Source organism: Podarcis liolepis (genome assembly GCF_965112155.1).
Source record: "Podarcis liolepis genome assembly, chromosome: 10".
Classification (NCBI taxonomy): domain Eukaryota; kingdom Metazoa; phylum Chordata; class Lepidosauria; order Squamata; family Lacertidae; genus Podarcis; species Podarcis liolepis.
The window spans coordinates 72,266,144-72,280,591 of NC_139562.1; the positions used below are offsets into that span (position 1 = coordinate 72,266,144).

General features: G+C 43.9%; 1 protein-coding gene across 1 annotated transcript in view; it reads left to right on the plus strand.

Annotated features, from left to right (window-relative positions):
- The first annotated feature begins 1,016 nt into the window (after positions 1-1,016).
- The window catches only part of GRM3 (glutamate metabotropic receptor 3), a 132,504-nt gene continuing 119,072 nt past the window's right edge, over positions 1,017-14,448 (plus strand). Inside the window, exon 1 of the mRNA XM_083464020.1 lies at positions 1,017-1,141. The gene's annotated coding sequence lies outside the window, so the exon portion shown is untranslated. The remainder of the gene's footprint in view (positions 1,142-14,448) is intronic.

The following is a 14,448-nucleotide window of genomic DNA, read 5'->3' on the forward strand; positions in this document are numbered from 1 at the left end:
TGGTTGTTGAGGATGAACCACCAATTAAAAGGTCTGCCATGAGGAGCATCAGAACAAGGATTCACAGAAAGAGTGATAAAACATCGAAACAACATTCTTAAAACATAAGCATCTACATACATCAAGAAAGGTTACAGGTCCTGAGAAGCACAACGCACATGGCTCCATACCAGTATCTGCACCCCACATCGCCTTGGGGTGCCACCAGTGCCCAGGCCATTTGGTCTCTATTCTCACATTTCTAGCACTGCTCCCCTGGCAACAAGGCCTCCATCAGGCTGTTGACATTCCTTCCTTCATCTCATTCTCTGGCTTCTCCTTTCTTCCAGGAAGCTTCGGAGGATAGCTGTTTCTACACTTTGGTGCCAACTCATGAGAAACTTAGAATAACATCCTGGAGGGCCATTTGTGCCACTTTCAGAGTTAGACAGGGTTTTTTGTTTATGGCCTAGAGAGCATAAGATTGTAAAATGCAGGCCCACAGGAACCTCACACAGAAATCAAACCTTTCCTTTCGTGCAGTCTATCTAAAATGTTAAATGCTATTAAAAGTGAAACACTGAAGCATTCTTAAAATAAAAAAATGAACCCCTTGGGTCTCTAATTCCTATATCAGAAGGGGGCAAAATGGATGGATAAATGGAAGAAGAAAGGCAGACATAAAGGTGGTGCAGGAAGTGCAGGAGGAGGCAGAGTCAAAAGAGCAACTTGGTCCTCTGGATGCCAGTGTTGGAAAGAATGCTCTGCTTTCTCATTTTCATCGAAGTGTTGATTAGTCCTTTAACAGAGAGTTTTTTTCATCTTCAATGCTAATAACAAATTGGCAATCCAAATTGGTGAGAGATTCTTCTCCGTCAGCTGGCACTGACAAGCAGTGAATGTAAACATTGATTGAAGAACACGGCTTTGTTTCTGGAAGGTTACAACTGGAGCAAAACTGGAAAGGATTCAAGCGAGCTGACAGTGTTCATTGTCACCGTTCATTGTTCTCAAGGCTCTCTCTGCCCCTCCTGTCATGGAAGGAGCACAATTTGTGGATCTGCTGGAATCACCAGGGAATTGGGCCTCTCAAAGGGAACTGTACAACCTGGAATGTGACTCCTGTGATGACAGCAGCAAAGAGGATCCCTCTAAGCGAGCGGTATGTCATTTGATAAACATTATTGAACGTATGTGTCAAGGATACATTTTGAAAGAAATGTTAACGCAGCACAAACCTTCGTAGCTTGCAGGGCCACTTCTCCAGATGAAAGGAGTAGAACTGCCTGCAGAAAGGAAGTAGAAACGATATGTGTGCTCCTAGGAACCCATATTTGTAAAGGGGCATCTGCCTTATTACAAATAAGATGGGAATGACAGGGCATGCTGATTTACGAAGGGTAGTGACAAACTACTGGCCATTATAAAGCAACATGGAAGTGGTGTGAGCATTAAAAACAAATGTCTTTCCGTGCAGTAAGCATGGATTCACATCTCATCTGTGCCCATGCAACAGCTTCCTCTGCAACTTTAAGCATGACAACCAGGGAGAAGAATTCATAGTCTTTCTTCAGGTGCCAGATCACACAGTCAGATTTCTGGATGTGTTCCTGCTCTGCCACCTCACTCTGGCGCAGTCGCTGGAATTGGTTCTTTTTAAAAATGTCATTTGGAGGTTTCTTGTGAGGTTGTTCTTGTTCAGTGAGGTTGAAATGTTTGCTCAGAGGGGTTTTTATTTCTGGATTTTTTAAATGCCAATTCTATTCCTGTTCGTATGTTTCTTTAAGTATAGCCCTGTTCTTTGACCATTGCTGACTGATATATTAGGCAAGATCTCATGTACAAAACCTCTGCTGACTTGAAAAGCAAGTGTCACGAGGATCTGCATTTAGTCGATAGCATTGGAATCTCCTATGACTAGACAGGTGCTCATGCAAATACTCCTCAGATGTTGAGGAGGAGAACGGAGTTGCATTCATCAACCATGTTTTCCCCACCCTCCTACCAACACTTGCACACACAACGTGCACATTGGCCACACCACCTGCCACTCATGCATTTGGCCACTGTGTGAAGAGGCCCCACCCGCCTACATGAATGGGGAACCTGACTGGTCCAGAATCTCTGCTTCCTCTTCACACACTGGCTGAACGCACAGCCAGCAGGGGCTGGGGCAGTGTGCATGGTGAGAGTGGAGGCATGGACACAGGACACAACCCCATCCACATATGAAGGGTCTTCATATGACTATCTCTTATCTTGCTCAAATTTATAAAGGAGCTCAGCTGGCATATGGTCTCTTGCAGAGCTTGTTGCCCTGATGTTTCTGTTGTTGTATGTGACTGTGCACCTATTGCTACTGAACTTTAGGATTTTTTCTGTATGTGATCATGGTTCTATCGCCAGTGCAATACTCAAAGGAACAGCATTCAAAGATACAGTTTGCTGGCAAATAGAGCCCACAAGGCAGACCACCTGTTCTTGACATGATATAAGAAATGACATGGAGGAATGCTTCAGTTTTCTTCCAGATCTTATTCCATTTGCATAATGCCTTGGCTGTTATTCTGTCTATTTAACAGAAAAGAAGAAACTTCATTTGCCAGAGGAACATATGGAGAATGATACATTGTGCTAAATAACCTCTGACTTTAAATGTGTTCTGTGTAAGTAGCAGAAGAAGATGGGATATAGCAGGGAGAATGGACTGTACCACTTGGTTCATAATGGCAAACTCTAGCAATCACACTCTCCTGATTCATTAGATGAAGGGAGATCATTCAGGCTTGTTCATGTAAGACTCAAGCCTGATGGACTGCTATGTCTGCTATGGGTCTATATCTCCACTTCATAGGGGTGCATTTCTTCCATCCCGTTATTGGTAATCTTTCCTAAAATGCAGTTTGGGCTTTGCTGATATTCTTCATCAGCCTAGGTCATGTTTCAATTACAGCCTTCTAGGGATAAATCCCCTTCCTTTTATGTGTTTTGTGATGGAGCCTTTTTCTAACATGAAATGTTCCCTATGTGGTTAGGTTTTTTTTATTGTTTTGCAATTGTTTCATAATGTCTGATATTGTAAACTGATGTTTGTGTATTTCATGATGTAATAGTAGGAATTATTATTAATGTTACTATTAGCCCGCCCTCTATTGTTAATGTGCAACAATAGGATGATATTTTTACATGTTTGTTCTCTTTTGGGGAGCTGTCCTCCATCTGTCTCTAATGGCGTCTCTAGGGGGGCTGTAGAGAAGATTCATTCCTGCCCTTTCCCTCTGTCTTTGTCTACATTCAGCATGTCACACATTCCATATTCACCTTACTAATAGAGAGAGGGCCTGTGCAACATCTTCCATAATCAAGTCATAGATCTAATTAATCCAATAATACTATAATTCAGGGGTAATTATGCCTCTTGCCTGTACACAACACTTATCCTTAACAATGAATGTGTGGTTTTTCACTTCTGGAATGGAAAGCCATGGATAAATGCAATGTCTCTAACCAGCCCCCTTCCTTCAGATGGTCTAGATGACATACAGCGACAATGACATATGACTTTTGACATTCCAAGGGGAAGAGATGTAGCACTCTGACATGAGTCAGGTGCTGCAAGGGAATAAAACCTTGCAAAGGTCAAGTTCCCCTTCAGAGTACAATGCCAACAACACAAAATCAAAAGGTTAGAGGAAAAATTAACCAAATATATTATTTGCCAGCTTGACACAAAGTAGCATTGCCCATTCTAAGCATTCAGGAGTTATTTTTCCAGTCTGAGCTGTAGTGTTTTCTTTGATCAGTTGCATCCATTTGAAACATGCAACGACATGTATCAGGGATTCCCAGAAACAGTTCCTGAATTTACTATTTTCTTGTGTTCAAAGCACTTTTCGGTTTCATTGTCAGCTTAAAGTAATCCTGCCTTATTTGGAAATCCGTCTCTTTCAGTTTCATTATTATGAGCCTAAAGGTACCTATTTTCTAGGACAATATTATCATTCATATGCATTTCTAACATTTGCAAGCAACAGCCCATAACACATTTAGTTAAACCATATATATATGCAGCTTTATTTTCCCATAAAATTGAAAGTCAGCATTAGCACCACCACAAAGGCCATTCTGTGAAGCTTGTCATAAACCTGAATGGACGTGTAGTTGATAAAAAGAACCCAAGACTCCATTAGCATAATACTGAGCTGGCCCTGTTGAGTTCTGTCAGTTCAGGATAGCATTCACAGGAAGTTAAACATTACTTTGAATGGGTAATTGTGAGGAGGTGAAAATGAAATAATATCAATGCTCCATAAAATACAATACAGTGACTTTCTCTAGAAAGCTAAATGATCAGCAGCCAGGCTTGACAATCCATAAAATGAGCAGGATGTCAGAGGAAAGAAGGGCAAATTCATCTCCTGCACAGCTCTGCCCAAATTCAAAAAGGTGTGTGTGAGAGAGAGAGATAGCTTCCAATTGTTACACTTTTTTTCTGTTAACACTGGGCCGCCATTCTGCAGGAGGTATGGTATAGCGGCTTCTGTGGTGTAGAGACACAGAATGAAATCCCTTCTCAGCTATGAAGCTCAACGTTCATCATTAGCTTCCATACAACTACTTCTCTCATCACATGTTGAAGACAACACTTGAATGAATGGACCCCACAGACACTGCAGTCCTCTTCAAGGGTCTGTTCCCTGCACCTTCTTTCTTCTTTGGTGATCCCTCGTAGCCGAGTAAGATTGTCTTCCATGAACCCGGTTTTAACAGTGAGTAAGGGTTTGCCAAGCGTGCCTTCCTCTTAGCACATTTCTCCCTTTCGTCCTGAGTTAGAGGGTCTTCAGAGTCCATGACACCTTTGGTCAAGGCTGTTCTCCAATTGGAACGCTAGCAGGCCAGTGTTTCCCAGTTGTCGATGTTTATACTGACGCGCAGCGCAAATTAATAATGCAGAGTTTTTAAGTGAAAGAATAAGAGCTTTACTGAGTTAAAATAAACTTCTTCATAAACAACATGGTTCCAAACAGTTTGACTGAGATTACATGTGATGAAAGAGTTGATGTTAAATTATATTATTTTAAATTAAATTATTTAAATGAAAATAAGGTTGGAAGGATTTGCTGAAAAAACGATTTGAATTAGAATACAAAATTGGGAGGTGTGAGGAGGTCAAGGAAATAAGTAAAGGAAGAAAGCTATGTAAAGGTTTAATCTGTTCTTTTTCCCCCCTATAAAATATTTTTTTGTTAATTGAATGTATTTTTATATCCTTTTTTCTCTTTTTCTGTTATTGTTGTATTCTTTTTTATATTATGTATTGTTCTTTTTTCTTTTTGAAACCTTAAACTTTGAATAAATATTATAAAAAAAAGAGATTCCATACTGACTCTGCTCACAACTGAGGCAGACTGACTCTGACTGAAATCTTACAGAGAGCAGAGAGAGAAAATGGCTGCTCAGTCACATGTCAGAGTGACTCCCCAGTTAGCAGTCAGGCCTGGATAACTTTAGGAGGCCCAAATGATTGTGCAGTCCCAGCACTTCCCAGCCTGCTTTGCTGCTTCTGCTCTCATGTGTCTTTGTCACATGACATATACTACATTTGTTTAGATTTGCGTTGAGAGCATCTTTAAGCCTCTTTTGTTGTCCACCGGCATTACGCTTTCCAATTTTAAATTGGGAATAGAGTAGTTGCATCCAAATAACATGACCAGTCCAATGAAGTTGATGTTGAAGAATCATCGCTTTGACACTGGTGATCTTTGCTTTTTCCAATACACTGACATTAGTTCACCTGTCTTCCCAAGTGATATGTAATTTTTTTCAGAGACACTGTTGATGGAATCTTTTGAAGCGTTGGGGATGGTGTTTATAAGTAGTCCATGTTTCACGAGCATACATTAAAGTTGGTAGTACAATAGCTTTGTAAACAAGCATTTTGGTTTTCCTGCGAATGTCCCAGTCATCAAAAACTCTGTGCTTCAATTGGGAGAAAGCTGCACTCGCAGAGCTTAGGCAAAGCTGGATTTTGGCATCAGTGTTGGCCCTTGTGGAAAGATAACTGCCTAGGTAGAAAAAATGATCGACATTTTCCAACGTTACACCATTAAGTTGGCTCTGTGGAAGGGTTGTTTTGTGCTCGTTGGTGCAGCACTTTGGTTTTTTTGGATATTGAGTGATAGGCCAAGCTTTCTGTAAGCTTCTGTGAAGATATTTAGGATGGTTTGGAGGTCATCCTCTGAGTGTGCACACACTCCGTTGCCATCAGCATATTGAAGCTCTATGATGGAGGTTATGGTAACCTTATTCTTTGCTTTAAACCTACTCAAATGGAAAAGCTTTCCATCTGTTTGATAAATATTATTTCTACCCCAGTGGGCAGTTTCCCTTCGACAATGTGTAGGATCACGGTGATGAACTTGGGGCGATAACACATCCCTGTTTAACGCCTGATCCCATTGTGAATGGTTCATTTTGAGAGCCATTTTATCTGCCATACTATCATGTAGAAGCCGAAGGATGTTCACAAATTTATCCGGGCAGCTGATTTTCAGAAGGACAGTCCACAGGGCATTACGATTTACAGTGTTGAAGGTCTTAGTCAGGTCAATGAATGCCATATACAGGGGCTGGTTTTGCTCTCTGCATTTTTCTTGAAGCTGTAGAGAAGTGAAAATCAAGTCCACTGACCCCCTAGAAGGGGCGGCAGCACTGTAGTCCTCTTCAAGGGTCTGTCCTCCACACCAACAGGATTACAATTGAAGGAAGAGAGTGGAAGTATGTTTGCTAGTTGGATCTCCTCTGTCACATCCTTAGTTGCTGCTCCTACTAGCCCTTCATGTATTGAATCATAGAGCAGTATAATAGAATCATAGAACTGTAGGGTTGGAAGGGACCCCAAGGGTCATCTAGTCCAAACCCCTGCAATGCAGGAATCTCAGCTGAAGCATCCATGACAGATGGACATCCAACCTCTGTTTTAAAACCTCCAAGGACGGAGAGGGCACCACCTCCCAAGGGAGTCTGTTCTACTGTCGAACAGCTCTGACTCTCAGAAAGTTCTTCCTTAGTCTGATTCTCCTTTCTTGTCACTTGATGCCATTGGTTCAAATCCTGTTGGAAGGGGAACATCTGGGTGCAAAGTTTGATCCCTGCAGTGGGCTTCTCACAGGGTTTAGACTCCATGCTTCCGCTTCCCCTCCAACAAACAGAAGGTGGTGGGCCTTAGGAGACTTGTGCTAAAGCCTCTGGACAAGGCTATAAGATAGAGTGGAAAGTTCATGAATAATAATCATTTATTATTTATATGCAGCCCCTCAGATTGGGTTGCCCCAGCCACTCTGGGCAGCTCCCAACAAAAAAGAGTAAAAACACAATACAACATCTCACTTTAAAATTTCGCTGAACAGGACTGTCTTCAGATGTCTTTTAAAGATCCCATAGCTGTTTATCTGTTTGACATCTACAGGGCAGGCACCACTACCAAAAAGGCCCTCTGCCTGAACATTCCAACACACCTGGAAACAGAGAATGTTTGCTATAAATCTTCATTCATAATCTTCAGATCATTGGTATACTCAGAATACTTAGATCAGAATCCTGAGACCAGTAGGTATAGGGTGGTATACAAATTAAACAAACAAACAAACAAACAAACAAACAAACAAACAAACAAACAAACAAAAGATCACTCTTCCCCAACCTGGTCTTCTCTGGGTGTTGTTGGGTTACAGTTCCCACCAGTCCCAGCTGGAATGGACAGTGGTCAGAGATGATTGGAATCATAGTCCAAAACACATGGCAAGCACTAGCTTGGGAGAAACTGCTTTAGATTTCCCAGTAGCAAAACTGTTTAGTTTACAAGGCTTCCTAACAGTTCTGGTGATGCCTGGAACTCTTTTTAACCTTATGAAATTTTATAATATTACAGTTTCAAGATTTTGGAATTACATTTAGTTGACCTGTAGAGATTCAGCTCTCATTTCTGATTTGCAGAATTGGGAGGGGGGGATGGGATTGTTAGTATTATTCTTATTATAGAGTTTCAGAACAGACTTTAAAATGGCCTTAATGTGTTCCCCGCAGGGAGAAAGGGTAGAGGTTGCATCACAATATATTTTCTTGGAAATGGCAGAAGATGGATGGAGAGAGGTGAAAAAATTGATGATTTCAGGAGGGGGAGTGGATTGAATGATGGATGAGGAGGCCAGAGAGGATTTTACATATTGCTGACTAAAGCTGAAAAACTTCAAATAAATCTCTCCTTAAGTTGTTGCTTTGTGCTTCGCTGACTGAAACGCAGCAGGTCCGGTTCTTACAGTCCCTCCTGGAAGTGTGATTCTCCATCTAAAGTCTATAAGAGGGATTCCTGCGAGGATTATATTGAGCTGGATCCAATCAAGTACTTGAGAAATTAATAGGTGTATAATTACAAAATCCATCACTATTTTTACATCTAAATTGAATTGCTTTTGAAGACTTGATTGAGGCCTGTTCTCTGGAATGGAAACGCAGTGGTGGAGCACAGTGTGCGATTTAAGGCTGTAGGTGCAGAAAATGAGCGCAACCAGGAGTAGGATATGCCTGGTTTCTTTTACTTGCAGAAAGTGTTCCTTTGCTAATGTGGAGAAGCATTTAAAAAGTTCACCCCCACCAGGAATCTGCTTGCTTGGGATTCTACCACCTCATTCTGCTGCCTCCGCTGGGCTAAGTATCTTATGATGCGGTGGATTGCTGGCATAAGACTCTAAGCCTGGATCAGCCAGAGATAGGCTGGCCTAACTCACCCATCCCGGCTCAGCTGGGGCTCAGAATGTATGCCACTACAAGTCCCAAAGGTGGAACATAAGGGCCAGGATCATGCAGGAGAAACTAGCACTGGATCCTAAGCCTGTTCAGCTTGGTCACATCCTTTGGCAACCTGACATAAGCTGGAAAAAGGAAAGGCATAACTCAAATTACACAATGAAAGACAATGGGGAGAACCCAGTCCTCAGAACTGGAGCCCAGCCTCATCTGGCCATCCTGTCCACACAGCTATAAAACAGCAACTGTCAACCTTTTAAGTTTCTACAGCCTCTATTTCCATGCTTTGCTTTGCTGCATATTTTGTTAAATCTCTGCTGGAGTTCTCTCACCAAAGAGTACTTACCCCAAACTTGGATCTTACATTCCAGGAATTCTCCTTTCCACTGCTAGGAATCCCTAATCTCCGTCTCTGGCCCAAAACTCGAAGAAACCCCCAATGTGGGACAGACAATACCAGCAGGAATCACAGAATTGTAGAGTTGGGAGGGACCACGAGGGTCATTTAGTCCAGCCCCCTGCAATGCAGGAATCTGCTGCCCAACGTGGGGCTCAAACCCACAACCCCGAGATTAAGAGTCTCATGCTGGACTGACTGAGCTATCCAGGAGTGAGGGAGGATCTTTCCAGATGGAGAACAAAGAAGCAAACGGCCTCCTGAAACCTGGGGAACCAAGTAGCAGCCTGGGGGGAGAGAATGGAGCCCCTTTGCTACAACCTTCCCCAAGGCCTGGGTTTGCGGCGGGGGGGGGGTGTGGCTTGGCAAGGGGACAGTGAGCAGGGACACTGCGTCTTGTGATGGGGAGGGGGAATGTGCTTCTCCTGCTTCAAACTTCTTCTGGTCCAGGGAGACAGTGGAGCAGGAGAGGAGGGGGCAGAAGAAGGAGGAGGTGTGGAAGCCCTTGACTCTCCACCAGCCAGATCTCTCTCTCTCCTCCTGCTCTTCAGTCTCCACTCTTGCATCTTCTCCTGCTTCTGACTCTGGTCTCCCGGCTGTTCCAGGCTCCCTCAGATCATGGATCCGTTCTTTCCTTCTCCCAGTGCCCACACTTCCATATCTAGCCACTACACCTCAGTGTCCTTGACACGCACACACCGCAGAGCTTCCCCCAAGTGACACGATTCTCTGTTGCATCTGGCAAGCAGAAGTAGCTGTTGGTCATGAGTAGGAGGAAGCTGCCCTTTGGAATGGGGACTGGCTGGGCTAGGCTGGATCTACACTGATATTAAAAGATGCTAAGAAAAAAACCCATTCTATAGCTCTCAATGGAATTTCCCATTGCCTGCTATACAGCGCCCCCTGGTGTCACATTTTTATAACGCATTTATAACATTATAACTTGCCAGTGTAGATTAGTCCCTGGTCTCTCACACTGCTGGCTGCTGCTCTAAAGTTCAACAGGACATGTGAGAACTCCACAAGTCCTTCCATGTGCCAGAGACTCAGGAGCAGGAAAGGGTCCATCACAAAGAATGGAGCCAAAATAAAATTTGTGGGCTTCTCCAAGTAATTCCTGCATTGGAGGGGACTGGACTGGATGACCCTGAAGGTCCCCTCCAACTCTACAATTCTATGATTCTATGATTCCTGTGGCACCTTCATTAAGAACAGAAGTGGAATGGAGTACCTAGTAAAGGTAAAGGTACCCCTGTCCGTACGGGCCAGTCTTGTCAGACTCTAGGGTTGTGCGCTCATCTCACTCTATAGGCCGGGAGCCAGCGCTGTCCGCAGACACTTCCGGGTCACGTGGCTAGCGTGACAAGCTGCATCTGGCGAGCCAGCGCAGCACACGGAATGCCGTTTACCTTCCCGCTGGTAAGCGGTCCCTATTTATCTACTTGCACCCGGGGGTGCTTTCGAACTGCTAGGTTGGCAGGCGCTGGGACCGAACGACGGGAGCGCACCCCGCCGCAGGGATTCGAACCACCGACCATGCGATCGGCAAGTCCTAGGCGCTGAGGTTTTACCCACAGCGCCACCCGCGTCCTCCGGAGTACCTAGTATGCTGTTTCAATTGCAAAATACCTGGTCATTTGTTTCTGGGAATCAATATCACCTCTTAGGTATAATAGCTTCAGCAGAGTCATTTCTTGCCAAATAACTGAGTCCAAGAGAAAAGGGGCAGCAGGGAATGCAGAAATGGATTCCATGTACTTATCGTTTTCTTTGTCACTCCTCTCATGTTTAGCAGAGCCCATTCCATAAAATGAGGCCATACTGCCATAAGGAGGGCCAAATTCTGGCTTGACTCACTTAGTCTGGTGCTTCTCCCATTACCCCAGCAAGGCAAGATAGAGTCAAGTTGCAGTGTCCCCCCCCCACCTCCAGGGGACAGTACAAAAGGGGCTCTATTTTGCACACCTCATATTGCGTCCAATGTTTTACCAGACTATTCCCTTGCAATGCTTTCTCCTATACCCATTGAAGAGCTACCTTTCTTCTTTCCTTCTAACCTGTAGAAGGAATAAACCTCATCCTCTTATTTTAAAAAATGCAACAACCAAATCCAGAAAGTCAGTCCTAAGCATCTCTTTCATTCCCTTTTCATCTCAGGCACTTCTTCTCTGGTACCACCTCCTCAAAAACAAACAAACAAACAAACAAACAAACAAACAAACAAACAAACAAACAACCTATAGCTGTCCTAGGCTCATAAGTGAGGGACAAATATTCATTTTTTAAAGAAATCTGAAAATTAACACATGACTTACTACACATAATACAAATGATAAAGAAGCATAGATTTATGCATTTCCAGACGCTTACTTGGGCAATGTAAATAGGAGCAATCACTTATTGTACTTTCTGCATTATGGATCTCTCCATATTCTACAAATATACTTTTAAAAAAGCAACCTTTCCTTTTCATAATAATAATAATAATAATAATAATAATAATAATAATAATAATGTATTATTTATATCCCGCCCAGCTGGCTGAGTTTCCCCAGCCACGCTGGGCGGCTTCCAATCGAGAGTTAAAAACAATACAGCATTAAATATTAAAAACTTCCCTAAACAGGGCTGTCTTCACATGTCTTTTAAATATAAGATAGCTGCTTATTTCCTTCACATCTGAAGGGAGGGCGTTCCACAGGGCGGGCACCACTACCGAGAAGGTCCTCTGTCTGGCTCCCTGCAACCTCACTTCAAATCACATTTCTTTCTTAACAGGAAGAGAATTTGTATTTGACTTTGCATTCCCAACACTCACCAGGGCGATTGGGATTCTCCTCATGGAGACAGAAATTTGTGTTCCATTCCCCACAAAAATGAAATGAGCCAAGAGAAAACGCAGGTTCAATTTTGTGTGATCATCACTGTTCAGTGCTCTGCTGGAGAATGAAATCAAGTTGATAACCATTCCCTCATAGGGAGAGGCATGTAACAGCTAGCGAGACACCTTGGGTCAGTTCAGAATATGATGTGGGTTCCTGCACTTTCTCCTCCTTCCCCACCCATTCAGATCTGCTAGTTGATCAATTCTGCACATGATCTGTTCCTGGTTTGCAACTCTGGTTGGGAGGGCAAGGGAATGGCCTTCTGCTGGTGCAACAGGACTTCTTCTCCTCAACCCCTGCAGCCCCAGCACCACTCATCCCCAAAACTCTGCTGCAGGGGGGCGAGGACAGGGGAGCAGAATGGGGGAGAGCACACAGGTGGAGAGGAAAAGGAAGTCTACTCAAAGTTTACATTCAGACATACTTAATTTTATTTGTATACCACCTTCCCACAGTTCAAACTGTGCTCAAGCTGGCTTACAACATGAAAAAATACGTAACCACAACATAACAAAAGTAGTCATAATAAATAAAATATTGAAAAATACAAAACCAAACTGAACAATTTCCACATAAATCACAACAAAATTGACACATCAAAAAGGACATCTGCCTAGGCCTCCACATGTATTATTATTATTATTTGATTATTTGATTTACAGCATAAAATTACAAAAGGAAAACACAAAATACCCGTCATTGTCATTATTCTTATTCTTAATATACATTGCTATCATTTTGTTACAACACATCTGCTTTCAAACTCAAACACAATACTGATGCCTGGTTTTCTGAAACAGAAACTGGCATGGGCTCCACCACACCGGAAGCCCTGATAATAATTTCCATGAGCGGTCAGGAGAAACGGGAGGGCAGAGCTGTATCTTCACGAGTTCTGCCTTTTGGTGACAGAAGAGAGGTAAGATATAAATGTAAGCAAATAATAATAATAAAAAAGAATAACATTCTGCATGTGGCTCCCGGCTCCCACTTGCAGCAGGAGCAACAACATCTCCTGAGGAAAGAAGGAAGGATAGTTATTACTGTTTCCTAGTTAGTTGTTTCCTAGTTCTGCTGGATCTCTCAGCGGCCTTTGATACTATCGACCATAACATCCTTCTGGACCGTCTAGAGGGGCTGGGAGCTGGGGGCACTGTCGTACAGTGCTTCCGCTCCTTCCTCCTGGGCCGTGTCCAGAAAGTGGTGGTGGGGGATGAGTGTTCAGACCCCTGGGCCCTCACTTGTGGGGTGCCTCAGGGTTCTGTCCTCTCCCCCATGCTTTTCAACATTTACATGCAGCCGCTGGGAGAGATCATCAGGGGGTTTGGGCTGGGTGTTCATCAGTATGCAGATGATACCCAGCTCTACCTCTCTTTCAAATCAGAACCAGTGAAGGTGGTGAATGTCCTGTGTGAGTGTGTGGAGGCGGTTGGAGGATGGATGGCGGCTAATGGATTGAAGTTGAATCCTGACAAGACAGAAGTACTGTTTTGGGGGGACAGGGGGTGGGGCATTCCCTTGTCCTGAATTGGGTAACTGTGCCCCTGAAGGACCAGGTGTGCAGCCTGGGAGTCATTTTGGACTCACAGCTGTCCATGGAGGCGCAGGTCAATTCTGTATCCAGGGCAGCTGTTTACCAGCTCCATCTGGTACGTAGGCTGAGACCCTATCTGCCTGCGGACTGTCTCGCCAGAGTGGTGCATGCTCTGGTTATCTCCCGCTTGGACTACTGCAATGCACTCTACGTGGGGCTACCTTTGAAGGTGACTCGGAAACTACAACTAATCCAGAATGCGGCAGCTAGACTGGTGACTGGGAGTGGCTGCCAAGACCACATAACACCGGTCTTGAAAGACCTGCATTGGCTCCCAGTACGTTTCCGAGCACAATTCAAAGTGTTGGTGCTGACCTTTAAAGCCCTAAACGGCCTCGGTCCAGTATACCTGAAGGAGCGTCTCCACCCCCATCATTCTGCCCGGATGCTGAGGTCCAGCGCCAAGGGCCTTCTGGCGGTTCCCTCATTGCGAGAAGCAAAGCTACAGGGAACCAGGCAGAGGGCCTTTTCGGTGGTGGCGCCCGCCCTGTGGAACGCCCTCCCATCAGATGTCAAAGCGATAAACAACTACCTGACATTCAGAAGACATCTTAAGGCAGCCCTGTTCAGGGAAGTTTTTAATGTGTGATATTTTAGTGTATTTTTGGTTTCTATGGAAGCCACCCAGAGTGGCTGGGGAAACCCAGCCAGATGGGCGGGGTACAAAGAATAAATTATTATTATTATAACTACTGCCATTGTTGATGGTGAGCCCCACCCCTGAGAAAATGTCGGCGAATGTCTATTCCTGCTGGAGAAATTAAGAGAAATTTAAGATTTGACCACAA